Source organism: Canis lupus, chromosome 17 (genome assembly GCF_003254725.2).
Source record: "Canis lupus dingo isolate Sandy chromosome 17, ASM325472v2, whole genome shotgun sequence".
NCBI classification, from domain to species: domain Eukaryota; kingdom Metazoa; phylum Chordata; class Mammalia; order Carnivora; family Canidae; genus Canis; species Canis lupus.
In genome coordinates, this window is record NC_064259.1 from 61693907 (window position 1) to 61708625 (window position 14719).

Sequence of the window (14719 nt, forward strand, 5' to 3'; positions counted from 1 at the left end):
TTCAAGCTAATCGAATGTCATTAGGAGACAATCTACACAAACTGAATACTCAACACACAATATCCACCATCAATATGTGATCAAATCACAGCCCCCATTATTTCTCAGTTGGAGATTTCCCTGAACTATTTTCCCCTATTGCCCCCTTACTTTCAATTCTTCGAGTTTCTGGAGAATTGCAATAATCAGATAATTCAGACTCACAGATATTCCAAACTGCTGATTCCTAATGCTTCCATTACCCACTCCATTCCTCTCCACCAAACCCCTCTCCTAAAAAATAGTCCACAAATTGGGGTGTTGGAATCTCCTTTCCTACAACCTGCCACCCTTTCATGCCTCCAGGCTCTAGGGAAGTCACTGAGAGTCAGCAGAAGTATCCAAAAGGAGGCAGAGAGGAAAATATTATGAGTTAAATGTCTGGATTATCCCCAACACATATTTCAAATCCTGGAGAACACAGAGCTAACTAAAGACCAGAGCTTTGAGCATCGCTTCCCTGCATGGCTGGGCTCCTCTTTCTCCATCAGACGCCTCCTGTGTCTTTCAGCTGTCTCTACTCCTTTGTTCTAGTCCTCATCCATCTAATCCCCTACCACCCTGTCAATCCATCTGTGCAGCCTCAGAAAGCACCTTCCTTCTTGTTTGTGCAGAAGGTGAGGGATGCTATAAAAACAGAGGAACCAGCTCAGGGTGTCTGGGTCCAACAATCCCTGGAAGAAGACCCCCATGAAACAAAAAACATTTAGATAGGGTGATATCCAAATAAAGGATGACTTGGGCGATACATTCGGCAGACGCCTCACACCTTGAGATTCAGAAACAGAGAATGAGAACACTTTGAAAATGAAAACTTGTTACAGCCCCACATTTGGAGCTGCCATTCAGCACAGTCCACAGACGTGTCCTCACCCCCATACATCACCTTCCCCTACAGCTCTCTCATTTGGGCTTTTACCCCTCTTTCCTTACCCTCCCTCACTCCCCAGTGTAACAGGAGATTGAATTTTGCCTCTCTGGGCTTCATTTAATTTTCTCTTTACTAATTACCATAATTAGCACAAATGTACATGTGCTTGTGTGTGGACCATCTTGGCGATTTTTTTGTTGTTGTTGTTCCCGTCATACTGGGTCTGGATCCCAGAACCACTCCATTTCCACTGTGTGATTTGCAGTGAGTTACAGAACTTTCTTAGGCCCACTTTTCTTATCTCTGTGGTGGGGGTGAAGATTAACTGCTTTTTGGGGTGGGGTGGAAGGGGGAGGTGTTCGTTGAGAATGTAAACAAACAGTGAGCAAGTATTTGTTAAATAAATATTAGCTGTTGCTAATATTTATTATTCTCCAGTTCTGACTGCTCAGCAAACCTACAGGAAGCACTTTTTGCTTATTCCCACACAGTGAAGGATGTGAGCTCCAGACCTTTAGGTGTAAAGGGGAAGGGTGAATTTCAGGATCAAGGACCAATAAAGTAGAGCAAAGGATGAGTGGGTATTCACAGGGGGAAACAAGATTTAGTTTAGGGCATAAGTATCCCATTTGGTGGTTGCCCTTTACTTCCAGAATCTTCCCTGTTTTAACACCTGCCCACAGTGGATCCTGCCCTTGAGGTAATCCTGGCAGCTCTAGCCCACAGTGATTCTCAGCTATCATTTAGACAGTCAGCCCTGTCTCTGTGAGCAGGTCAGGCTCTCTGGAAGCAGGAAGGGAGGCTGAGAAGCTGAGGAAGCATGTGCAGGGGTAAAGTCTTGACTGACACATGTCTGCCAACCTCACACATGTCGATACCACCGTACTGAAGTAGATATGGCTATTCCTATCAGGGATAGAGGACTGAGGTTCAGAGGAGCTCCCTCCATGCATGCAGTAAAAACACCTTGTAGACGATGGACCTGAGATGAAACTCAGGACTCTGTCTACTTTGTGACACAGCAAGTGCTCTGACCGTGCTTGTAGCTAGAAGAAGCGTAAAGACTGGATCCTGTCTTTCCAAAACTTAAACCCATCAAACGATCAGGGAGGGGAAGTCAGCATGTTTACAAACCTCCTCACAGTCACACTTGTTTGCCTCATGTATGTTCACACACTAACATAAATTACATACAGTGAATTCTTATTCAAAGTACATTCTACAACTTTGTAGCCTGACGTTGAGCATTGAAAGCAGAAGCTGGAGCAGCATTCTGGAAGGCCTGATGTGACAGGTTATGGGCTGCCTAGTTTCGCAATGGTGCAGAGGACTCTGTGGGTCACTCAGATGGTGGCAGGAGCTCTGGTGGGCAGAGGAGTTGGTATGGTGGCTGTTTGTTACCTGCTACAGAAGTGGTTTTAATACTTCATGGGATGCCTGGGTGGGTCAGCAGTTGAGCATCTGCCTTTGGGTCAGGGTGTGATCCTGGATTCCCAGGATCCAGTCCCACATCAGGCTCCCTGCATGGAACCTGCTTCTCCCTCTGCCTGTGTCTTGGCCTCTCTCTGTATCTCTCATGAATAAATAAATAAAATCTTTTAAAAAATTAAAGAAAATACTTCAACCATGGAGTCAGCAGCACCTGTGTATGCTGGAGTATATCTGCTGAATATCAACCCTGTACATGCTTACTGTTGCACACTCACTCATGCTTGCACACCCATGCACATATTCCCACACACATATATTCATGAGCCACACATGAGGTCACAAATCATCACATACTAACACTTAATCACATGTTATCAATCACACAGAGGTGGCCACACACTGACACACACTCACAGGCACCCAAATGCACAGACACACACACTCATGGTGTCACTCTCACTCATGTGATGGCACCAGAGCATGGAGTCCAGCCTTTGTTCTCATGTCCCTGCAGCTTATCCTCTTAGCTTTCTCCAGGCCTCTGCCACATTCCAGCTGGGATATCTGACCCTCGGGACAGGGGGGCTGATGCTGGGGCTTGAACAGAGGTGTGTCTTCCTCAGAGAAGAATAGAGCTATATATTTCAAATAAAGAAATCCCCTGAAAGGTGATGTGGCACAAGAAAAAGAACACCCACCCACCTCGAAGCCTGAGAGACCTGGGTTCAAATTCCTTCTTCTGTTTGTCACTGAGTAACTTTGGACAACTTAACTTTTCTAAACTGTAAAATGAGGGCTGCTCAAACTTCCAGGCCCAAATTAGAAATTCAAGCAGACAGTCAACAGTGGTCTGCCCTTCCCCTCCTCCACAGGCTTTCTGGGAAGATGAAGACATCTCTCAGCTGCCAGTTCCTGGCCTCGGTTCCAGGGGATTTCTGGCCCAGGGGTTTCCAGGCTGGTGATGGATTTCAGCAGTGAGGCTCCAGCTCAAGCCACCAAGGATCCTTTAGTGGGAACCCTGCCCGTGGGTGGGTCCAGTGTGGCCTGCCCTCCCTTCTCCTGCATGTTTGTACATGTGTGCTTGCTGTCTGGCATTCCTGAGGGGGAATCACGGACTCCTGGCACTGGCCTGTATCTGAATCTGCTGAATCTCCTCCTGGGTCACTGTGGTGCCATCTGGGCCTGTATGTGTGTGTTTGTGTGTGTCTGTATGTGTGTGAAGGACTACTGTCACCTGGAGGTCCTGCCCGGGGTCAGAGAACAGTCATTGTTGACACCCGACTCCTGATTCCTGGCACTTAGTCCCCTCTTCTGGAATATTTATGCCAGCTATCAGACTGACTGATCCCATCCTGCTCTTTGATGAAACTAAAAAGGCAACCATTCTTCCTGTTCTCAGCCCTCCAGGCAGCCCTTTGGCTTGAGCGTCCTCTCTCCCCAAGGGCTGATGGGACCATGAGGTTCACCATCAATAGGTTTTAGATGGCACTACAGCTTCATGAGACCTGAGTTCTGCCTGTGTGATCCTGGGCAAGTTATTTCCTTTCCCTAGTCTCAATTTCCTAACCTGCACAAGGCCACCTTGGGCTTGCTAGATTCTTTCTCTTCCCATCCTGACTCACCAGAATATGACTCGGCCACTCCAATCCTTATTTAATCTCCTCATTCCCTAAGTAATCGCAGTCACGGAAAGCTCTTAGAGGTAGGGACGGGGTGGGGCCACCTAGGTACCACAACATTTTGTATGGCTTTGTCGTAGAGGCTCAGAGCAAGCTTAGCTAAAATCCACATCTATATTTTAAGATCTCTCAGCCTTAGGACCAACCTGCCTCCCTTCAGGGAATCAATAGCACACACAATCTACTGCCAGTTTTAGATTTATATATCTATATACACATTTACATATATATACACATATATATATTTAAAAGGAGTTACTTCTACAAGCAAGTCACTATACTAGAATTTTAACCCTTATCCTACTAATATTCATTACTACCATAAAAAATAACAATTCTTATTTTGCTAATGAGGAAAATGAGACCCAAGGAGGTAACAAACTTGGCCCAAGACTACACAGCTAGTACCTGTAGAGCTGAGATTCAAATATACATCTATCTTTCATGTAAGCCCATCTTTTTTACTCATTCCACTTTCCCTTGATGGTTGGGCTAAAAACTACTCCAGGGTAAACAAGGGCTGAGCTGTTCTCATTTGCATTTCACATGGTATGGTATGTTGTGGAAGAGAAGATGGGTGACATCTCATGGGGTGCTAAGCTGCTACTTCTGGCCTCTACAGAACTGGCCAGGAGCCCCTTTTCTTGCTTATAATGGCCTGGAGGAAGCAAAAAGTAAATAGCAAGGTAAGTGTGCATGGAGCTAGAGTTCTGTGTTGGGAGCAGGGCAAGAGATGGAGTTGTCATGTTAAAACCAATTAACCACTGACAGCCACAAGTTCAAGCCTTCACTGAATATTTTTATTTTATTCGTTATATGAGATTGGGTCAGGATGGTGGCTTGTGTCTTGGCTCCCTGCAGACAAACTGTGTGTATGTGCACTTGAGCATGTACATGTCTGCACACACACATACACGCACACACACGCTATTCTCTTCATGGACAGACAGGAGAGTGTCATCAGTCACCATCATCTTACAAAAGTTTCCTGCGGGTCTCCCTTCATGTCTTATATTGTGATGGCCCCCTGTGGGAAGTTTTAAAAGTAGAATCTTGATTCTAAAGACACTGATTTTAATACTCCTTAGGACAGACTGGGGATAGTTAACAGAACAGTGATGGCTTTGCTATCCCCAGGGGCTGGTAACCTGTGGTTGTGGGGCAGGTAGCATGAAAAGGGAAAGTAATAGGAGAGAGTCCAACAGCAAGAATGGTAACCTTGTAAGGAGGTGAGCAAGGCCAGGCATGCACTCAGGACACTTGCAAGTGCCAACAAATAAGCATATGCTGTCCAAACTCAGGCTTCTCCTACTTGGAAAATGGGCCGGGGGGGGAGGGGGGCTCTGCCCTAGGTCTAGGGGCCAGAAAAAGTTTTTTGCAGGAAGAAGAGTAGGAGCTGAGTGGTAATAGAGACAGTTCTGTGGGGTCACCAATGGGAATAATGCCTGAGACAGAACATATGGACCTTCAGCCAAATTCTTGCATCTCAAGATTCACCACCAATTTGGAGAACCCTTGCTAATTGTGGCCTCCTCCTTACTAAAATGAAGCCAGAGCAGCCTTTTGGCAGGACTGTGCTAATAGCTTGATTACAACCAAAGGTGAACAGACACCAGGATGGTATGCCACCAGATTATATAGTCAATAAGGCTGGTTCACTCATTCTCAGCTTGTGTTCTCAGCTCCTTGTTCCAGGTACCAGGGTGCCTCCCTGGCTACCTCTGCCCTGTTTCCATGTGGCAGAGGCTCCCACAGCCTCACCAGCCACCAGCATATGAAAGCTTTCCACAAGTGAAGCCTGTGCTTCACAACGTCTTCCCTCCTCATTCAGTTACAGTGATTTGTTAGAGTAGGGAAAAGATGGCAGGGGTCTATACTCAGATATCACCTTGCCCAAATGCTTTTGGTGAATCCCCAGGAAAGACTAAAATATCCTATAGCTTCCCTAGTGTGCTGCATTTGGGGGCCTAGGGATTGTCACACTCCATTGTGTCACATCTGGGCAATTGTCTTCTTGCCCCACATTGTTCGTTCACCAAACACAGGGTTTGGCTTTGCTAGGTTGCTAGGTCCCCCACAAACTATGCTGTACTCTTCGAAATATTGTGTCTGTGTCTGCTCAGCAACTCCTCATGCTGCAATCAACTGACTCCTTAGAAGAACTGCAGAGTGTGGCCTGTGTGGTCTGTGCCATGCCTGTTCACGTGGTCTGTCCTAGAGGGTTGAGAAAGCATGGGGGACATATGGTTTGAGAAGAGGCAATGTGATGCCATGTAGAGTTGACTTTTAGAACCAGACTGATGTGTAGGCTTGGATTCTGGTCCAACCATTAATCAGCTACATGACTTGGGACAAATTACTTAACCTCTCTAGGTTTCAGTCTCCTCAATGGCCAAATACCAGTGGTGCTTCTCCTCCTGAAGGGATTGGGGACAACAGTGTAGAGACCCTTGCATTTTATGTAGTTGCTGTTCAGTAAATAGAAGCCTTTGCAAGGAGAGCGTCTATTGCTTTCCATTCAGGTTGGCTTTTCTGAACCCCACTGAATCCTTTCTCATTTCCTATGCATTGACTCACTTCGTTTTGTCGTCGTCAAACCACACCACCATCTTGAGCCAGCAAGGGAAACTTGGAAAGGCACTGACTCCAGAAGTAGATGATCCCTCCTTCTGAGGATAACATGATCCAGCTTAGGAGGCTGTTGGGGTGAGAAGAGTCCCTTCTGAGGTCCTTAGATTTTTGCCTGTAAAGTGAAGAGGAGGAATCACTAGGGCCTCTGCATCTGAGGCCTCCCTGCCTCTGGGTCTGTAACCAGTTTGGGAGATAATCCTTTGAAATTGAAAACAGTTGCACTGCCTGGGCATGCCCAGCAGGTGGCACTCTGCCCCAACTACTTAGGGGCTGATTTGTGATGTGATTTGGCACACTGTTCTGTGGCTAGAGTGAGAGAAGAGATGGTTTATTTTGTTTCCCAACTGTAGATTGTAAGTCATTTGTGGGAAAATATCAGTTGCCCATAAGCAGACTATTTGACAGAGAAAGCACAAGCAGGGAGGAGGGGCAGAGGGAGAGGGAGAAGGAGACTCGCTGCTGAACAGAGAGCCTGATGTGGGGCTGGATCCCAGGACTCTGGGATCATGACTTAAGCTGAAGGTAGACACTTAACCAAGTGAGCCACCCAGATGCCCCTCTTTCCCTTCTTTTCCATTGTATCTCTGCAGTCACATTTGGACATGCACATGTGGGGACACACACTACACACCACACACACATACACATACACACACATCTGAGTCATGGTGTTAGCTACCAGTTAGTATACACTGAACTTCAGTATTTACTTTCCCTTTGGACAGAGTCAAGCAGAAGAATCTCCTTAAGAGGAAGAAGTCATCTCCTGCACATCCAAGTGTATGGGTCAGGATAGGCTAAGTCATACTTCAATAACCAATGAGCCCTCAATCTCATGGGCTCAAAACAACAAAATTTTACATCTCCTTCACCTTCAGTGTCTACTAAGGGTCAGCCATAGCCCTGCTGCACATTAATTTGACTTTGGGATGCAGCCTTGTTCTGGAACATGGTCAATCCTTATGGCAGAGGGGCAAGGTAGTGTACTGAACTACAGCTCCTAAAATTTACACTGTATGAGAAAAGCAAGTCCCATGGCCACAGCTTCCATCACCAACAGGCAAGGTAGTATTCTCCCTGGGGGAAATGAGCAGAGGCAGCAAAATCTTTATGAACACAGTACAATCTGCTTCACCCACATAAAGTGATTCTTGGATATCTACCCTTTGGAATTACTGATGCCAGTGTTTTCTTCTGATTTGTGAAGATCATCCTAGAAAAGCTAACCAACCTTTATCAAGTTCTCCTATATGCAAAGGATGACTAAGGCCCTGCATCAGAGGAAGAAACCAAGATGGAGAAAAATAGATTCTTGCTCTTCACAGGCTCATGAGCCAGAGAGGAAGAAAGTGTGGCTGTAAACAAAGCACATGGAAGGCATGCTTGACATGCCTCAGCAAAGCTGTGAAAGGCACCAGGGAGGGTCAGCCCTGATGATGTGGAAGGACTGGGCTCTGCCGCATCAGTCTGAGCTTGTTGGTGCCCTTCCCAGGCACACAGTGGAAGAGCCTACATCTCTGTACACCCTGGATTGACCACATACTGTTTGCCTGAACACACAGTCATCAGGTATCCATTATGAATGAGGTACCATACTACTACAAATGGGAGTTGAAGGAAAGTAGGGAATGTTCCTGCCCTCAAAGGGCTCATAACTAATACAGGACAGACTAAGGGATATTATATCCCCACACTGCAGAGTAGATGTTAGGACAGGACTGACACCAAAGGTGGCCAAGGTGACAGAATAAGGGATACTCAGGGAAGAACAAACTAGTGTCTGAGATTTTAAGATTAGTCAGGCACAAATTAGGGATAGGCATTCCAAGTAGAAGGAGTGGCTTATTGGCAGTAGGAGAATGAGAAAACAGCACATTATTAAGAAAACAACCTGTAAATAGTTCATCAAGTCTTATGGCTGGAACAGTAGAGCACTTGTACAGAGAGAAGGGGAGATGAGGTAATGGGAGAGATGAGACTGGAAGCCTTGCCAGGGGTTCAGAGCATGAAGGCCTTTTGAAATCATATCAACCACTATGGACTTTATCCTGATGCCTGTGAGAAATCACTGAAGAGTGTGGGCATGGAGTGGCTTAGATACTATGAATATCAGGCACTGTCCCATCCCTTCCCCTCCATCCCACTCTAGAGGGATGGCTATGATGGAGTGATATACTTGTATTTCAGTCTACTGAGTGTGTGCAAGGCCAATCATAGCTCAGAGCTCTGTGAGTCCTGGACCTACCTGGGGGTGTCAGTCATTGCCAGGCACTGTCTGAGCTGAGGCTGCTAACCCTTGTTTGCTGCCTTCTGCAACCACTTCCTCAAGGAAGTTCTCTCTGGTCAGAGAGCAGGGTACCAACCAGACAAACTGCCCCAACTTGTGGTAGCTGCTAATTTGTCTGTTTGGTTTGGTTCCCTATCTCAGCCACCATCAGAGAGGCCCCTTTCTCTGGCCAGAGGATGATCTGAGTCCCAACTTCCCAACCCCAGGACCCAAGGCTGAAGGAATAATCAGGTTCCTCAGTGAGCAGTGCCATAAATGGAAATGTCCTTTTGCCCCAACTGCATTCTGCCTGGGAAGAGAGCTACTGTTCCACTTTGATTGCCTCTGTCTGGTCTTCACTTGAGGTGATGTCCAGTAAGTTCAATTGACTAGAGATGGAAATCATAATGAACTCCTAAGTGAAAGAAAGCAAATTAAGAGATACTTGTTCAATTTATAGGATACATTTCTTAGGGACTCCTATCCAGAGCATTTTTTTGTTGTTGTTCTATACCATTAGCCTCATGTCCCCAAGGGGACTTTCTTTGCTATACTGTACCAGGATTTGCCTTTCAAATTAGCCATCATCAGACAGTCAGCCAAATGATCAAGAAATCAACTGGTCAACTACTCAACCATACCCCTAGTCAGTTGTACTACCTAGGCAGTAAGCTAGTTTGTTAGCTTACTTACTCACCCTTCTCTTTCACTCACTTTCTGGCTCACTTACTCAACAGCATCCTTTAGTAATTGGACCACCCACTCACCAACTAGCTAGTGTATCAGATCTTACCAGGGTAGAACTTCTGTCCTCAATATCCTTCCTGCCCCTGGGAAGCTTGCAATTTGGCTGGCTATAAAGAAGTCCTCCATGAACACACACACACACACACACACACACACACACACACACACAGGTATCTGGGCCTCTTGCAGGTGTGGATGATGTCAGCTTAGGTCTTCAAAGATAATGCATGTGGTCAGATAAACAGAAAGAGCTACTTAGACAAGCACCATCCTGAACTTGAAAAGATGTACTAGTTCACAAAGCATCTTGAGACTTCATCAATTCTGACTCTAAAGTCACAATGTCTAACTGTGGGTTTGTCATTCAGTTCAACTCATTCATTGCTAAATCATTCACTCATTCATTTAGGCATTCATTTATCTTTCCATATTCATAGAGTGGATATAATATTTGTTTGGCTAGTATGGGGGGAGTAGATAGTAAAACACATGCATATATGATGAGATTGAAACAGCTCCTTCCATCAGGGAATGTACATGTGATGCTAAGATTAGTATATAATTTATATGTTTTCAAGTCAAAGCATTACATAAAAAGTGTTCATAGTACATACAAATAAAAAGCTGTAGGTGTGAGCAGAAGAGGAAAACACACCTTTTGGGAAAGAATTAGGAAAGAGGTCACAGAGAAAGTAATGCTTCCTAAAGATTACCTTGAATTTCACTGGTGCACCATTGCAGATCGAATGATTTGAGGCAAGAAAGCATGAGGTGAGTTTTGGGAATAGCAATGCTCTTGTCTGGGATTGAGTTAAGGGAAGGTGGGAGCCAAGGTAGGAATCATAGGTGGTGTCAGCTTGTGCAGGATTTTCAAAGAGTTCATACCCTCTCTCCTTCTTCAAGTATGTTAGTCGTTCTCACTCATAGGTGCTAGCATCTCTCTCCCTGCTTCAGGCTAACCAAGGTTAACTGACTATATCCTCATGGCCACTTAACTCTCTCACAGCAGATGCCTCTGACCAACATGGCACTCTTCAGCTAAGCCCATATGCAGCATCCTTGTCCTCTACTCACAATTAATCCTCCAAGGATGAACTCAGCTGCTTCCCAGACCCAAATCATGTATTTACAGAATGAAGGCTCAATGGAATCTTTGAGGAAATTGTAGTCAGTCTCCACATATTGGAAAACAAGAAAACTGAGGCTGAGAAAAGTTAAGGGGCATGTCTAAGGCCTCATAGCTAGTGAGGGGTATTAGTAGAGCAGTGTCTTAACTCCTTAGGCTCCCTCCCTTGCCTCTAACCACACTATGTCATGTCAGAGGAGAGGACGACGAGTGCTTCCACTCCACTTGACTTCCAAGACAACCTTGGCCATCTTTCCAGAGGCAGGCACTTTGCTCACACACCCCTCCCCTTCCACAGCCAGTCTTCAGTTTCCACAGGTGACAGTCTGTGGGTGTCCTGTCAGAACTAGCCTTTCACCATCCAGGACTTCATTTCCCCGTTTATCAAGCTCCTAGGACTTACAGAAATATGTCTTATAGAATTATGTCAGGGGTCTTATAGGAAAGTGTCATGGAGGGGTGGAAGGGGGAGATTTATTGCTCACATATTTCTGGAACCTTATCCTTTCTTTCTCTGCCTTTTGGACTGCTTTCAATACTACTTCACAGAACACTGATCATCAGTAACTGAGCATCTTATTTGCCAGCATAAAAATTAGAGGCTGAAATGATTCATGCATCAAATGAATTTCTCACATTTAAAAAGGTCACAAAGTCTCTTTAAGTAGCATCTTCTAAAGTTTTTGTTGACAGATCGTCAAGTAATTCATGGAGAAATGAACTCGAAACAGAAATATCCTAAACTGTGACTGCTGGTTAAGTATGTACCAGAACTCAAGATGAAGCAAATATGACATGATTATGATTTTTCAAATGAAAGGTGATTTGCTCAGTTTTCAATGTCCATTTTACTAAATAGGCAGCTGAAATACAGGAGTATTGGCAGCCCCAAACTCCACTGTCCTCTCTGTCAAGCACATCCTAAAAGCCTCTCATGGGTAAATCAGAGATCTCCTTTTTTTTCCTTTCCTTGTTTCATCCTTAGAGATAGCATAATAAATGCGTTCCATTTGTGTCCAGATGGAGCCATCAACAACCCTTCTTTTCCCCAAAAGTGCCCTGGAGGAGATGTGTCTAGATTGATAGCTAAGTGATTAGCATCGTCTCTGCCAGAGTCCCCTCCCAGGGTCAGATCTCTGTTATCTGTCACCCCACTATTTGTCTGAAGGGTGGGGTTGGGGTTTCTCAAGCTTTGACTCACCTTCAGAAATGAGTCTGCCTGTGCCCTCCCCTCCCTGATGTATATTCACGGCATGTACGTGCTCTCAGGTGTCTGTTCCCTAGGGAGGCAAGATGCAGAGCCTGGTTTCCTGGTTGGCCCTTTGAGGATGAAAGATAGGATGCAGGACTCAGAACTTGCCAGGCAACAGTGCCAGGACCTAAGGCTGAATGGTGGGGAGAAGTCAGTGGTCTGCTTAGTTTCTCAGCGCCCACCTTCCCTTAGATGGTTGTTTTTATAGACTGGTTTGAGGGGTGCCAACAAGCCTCCCCTCTTCCTTTGAAAGAATGATCCACTCCCCAGCCAGCTGAGGTGTCTAGAAATCAGCCATTACAGATGTAAGAGATTTGGGTCAGCCCCATTTTCTGGATTCCAGATTCATCCACCATTACAACTAACTTTGTCATTTATAAAATTTATCATACAATTAGTTTTCTTCAAAGAGTATTGTGAAAACTTGTATTCAGAGGTTTTTATAAGTTGAGTGACTAATACAACTGCACCCATGCCTAGCAGCGTGGTGGCAAGGGACTGGTTAGGTTTCCTTAGAGGAAGGAGGGAGACAGGCTCCGTGGGAAGGATGACACTGAGTGCCAAGGAGGAAAGAGAATAGGTAGGTAGGACAGGAGGAGGCAGACAGCCAGCTTCCTACTTCTGTCATTAACAGAGCCTCTGCTGGAAGAAGCCTAGTTGCTCAGGCACTTCAGTTGGCTGAAAAAAGCTGTGAAGTCAGGGGCCCTGATTTTTTTATCTAGCCCTGCATTTGACATTAGCCCCTGTATGACCTTGGGCTGAGTCTGTTTCCCCCTCTATAAAACGGAGATAATGTGGCTAAAGAGAATGTTGAGTGCCAGGATTTTGGAAAGTTTGTGTTGGATGCATATGAGCTGGATTCATGACTTAGAGGTCACCACCTCTTCAAGGCTAGCTGTGTTTGGCTATCTATCCCAGCTACCCCTAGAGCATCCTCTAAGAGTTGTATCACTAGAGAGAGTTCCCAAAACTAAGCAGGAGTTGTTTATTGACCAAGCAGGAGGCCAATGAGCAGACTGGGAAAATGAGGAGTAAAGTTCATTCTAGAAAAGTCATGTGGGTGCCTGAGATGTGAAGGAAGGGTGTTATCACTCCATTCGTAGGGAGCACACATATACTGATGTCTTCTAAATGCCAGGGATATGAGAATGCCTTCCTTGTGTCCATGCCAAATCTGTCTTTGCTGCTTCTTTCCCCTCTGGAGAGCTTGCGTCTAGGTGAGCATAGTGGGAGTGGGAGCCCAGAAGTGAGGCAAAGGTGGAATGCAGAACATGGAATCTAGAGCCCAGATTGTTACTTTTTTTTAAAGAATGTTATATTTTTTAAGTTGATAGGCTTATAGGGAGAGGGGGCTGAGGCCTGGCCAGGACAGGAAATTAAGGGACGGGCTAACCTTTAAGTGAGGCTTACCCTAAAAACTGAGCCACATATGACAGAAAGTTCAGGAAAGATCTTGAATCATGGTCCCACTTAGCAACAGTTGCTTGTCTGCCACAGAGAATCTGGCCACTGTGATGCAGTGGAGAGGACCCCTGGACCAGGGCCCCTGCCCCAGCTCCACCCCTGCTTGCTGCATGTTGTTGAACAAGTCAGTTAACTTCTTTGGAGCTACTTTTTCAAACTGTAAAATCTTATTTATACTACCTGACAGGATTGCCATGATAATTAAATAAGGCAAGGGGTTTGAAAATGTTTTGGAAAGTACTTCTAGATGTTTCTATTGTTTCTGAGGCAGCCTTACACTCTTGCTGTGGTAATGACAAAAATGAGTACATCAATGCCTTTAGTGGGACTATACCCTGAGGTTTGAGACATTGGTACAAAGGTAGACCAGCTTCCCAGAGCAGTCCTGCCTTCTCCATGGTAGGAATTATGAGGCCAAGTGGAGGATCAGGGCTCCTTCCTGCCATCTAAATGGCTCCATGAGTAAATTGCTAGCTTTAGCAAATAAAAATACAGCCTGCTCAGTTTAATTCAAATAGGATATTAGCAAGTAATTCAGTACTATAGACAAGTCTTGTGCAACACTTGAGATGTACTCTTACTAAAAAACTTCTGATTAAGGGGATCACGTGATGTGATGAGCACTGGATGTTACACATAACTGATGAATCACTAAACTCTACCTCTGGCACTAATAATACACTGCTAATTGATTTTAAATAGAATTCTAGAAAATTATGTTTACCTGAAATTCAAATTGAACTGGGTGTCCTGTATTTTACCTGGCAACTGTACCCCAGAAGCTAATGCTACCCCATCCTCTCTTGCCCACCACTAATACTCACCAGCAGCCGATTCCTGGGAGGGGGGGCAGGTCAGAGGCAGTGAGTCTGTGGGTGACCATTTGCATTCTTGTCCTTCGTGCTCAAGGGAAAGCTTCCTACAATACATTGCAAACAGTCCCAGCTGGGTTGGGAAAATCACAGGCATTACCTAGTAGGGCATGGGGTTGGGGACTTCTGTGCGGAGACTTTTGACTTCTCTCTCAAATGTTTGGGTTCTCTGAACCATCCAGAACTGAGTTCCAGTCCCGTCTCTGCTGTCTACTAGCTACATGATCTTTCCCAGCCTCACTTTTTTATCCACAAAACAGTAACAATGACATTTGCCTTCTGGGGGCTATAAATTTACAATGAGGGACAGCCTGGGTGGCTCAGTGGTTTAGCACCTGCCT

The 14719-nt window shown here is 45.4% G+C and overlaps 1 long non-coding RNA gene across 1 annotated transcript; it reads right to left on the reverse strand.

Moving 5' to 3' along the window:
• Positions 1-4806: 4806 nt before the first annotated feature.
• On the reverse strand, positions 4807-13545 carry LOC112663925 (uncharacterized). The gene is made up of 4 exons (XR_003139442.3): positions 13453-13545; positions 12050-12175; positions 6598-6763; positions 4807-5047 (listed from the first exon to the last, which is right to left on the reverse strand). It is a non-coding gene; the product is annotated as an uncharacterized LOC112663925 (long non-coding RNA).
• Positions 13546-14719: the final 1174 nt, after the last annotated feature.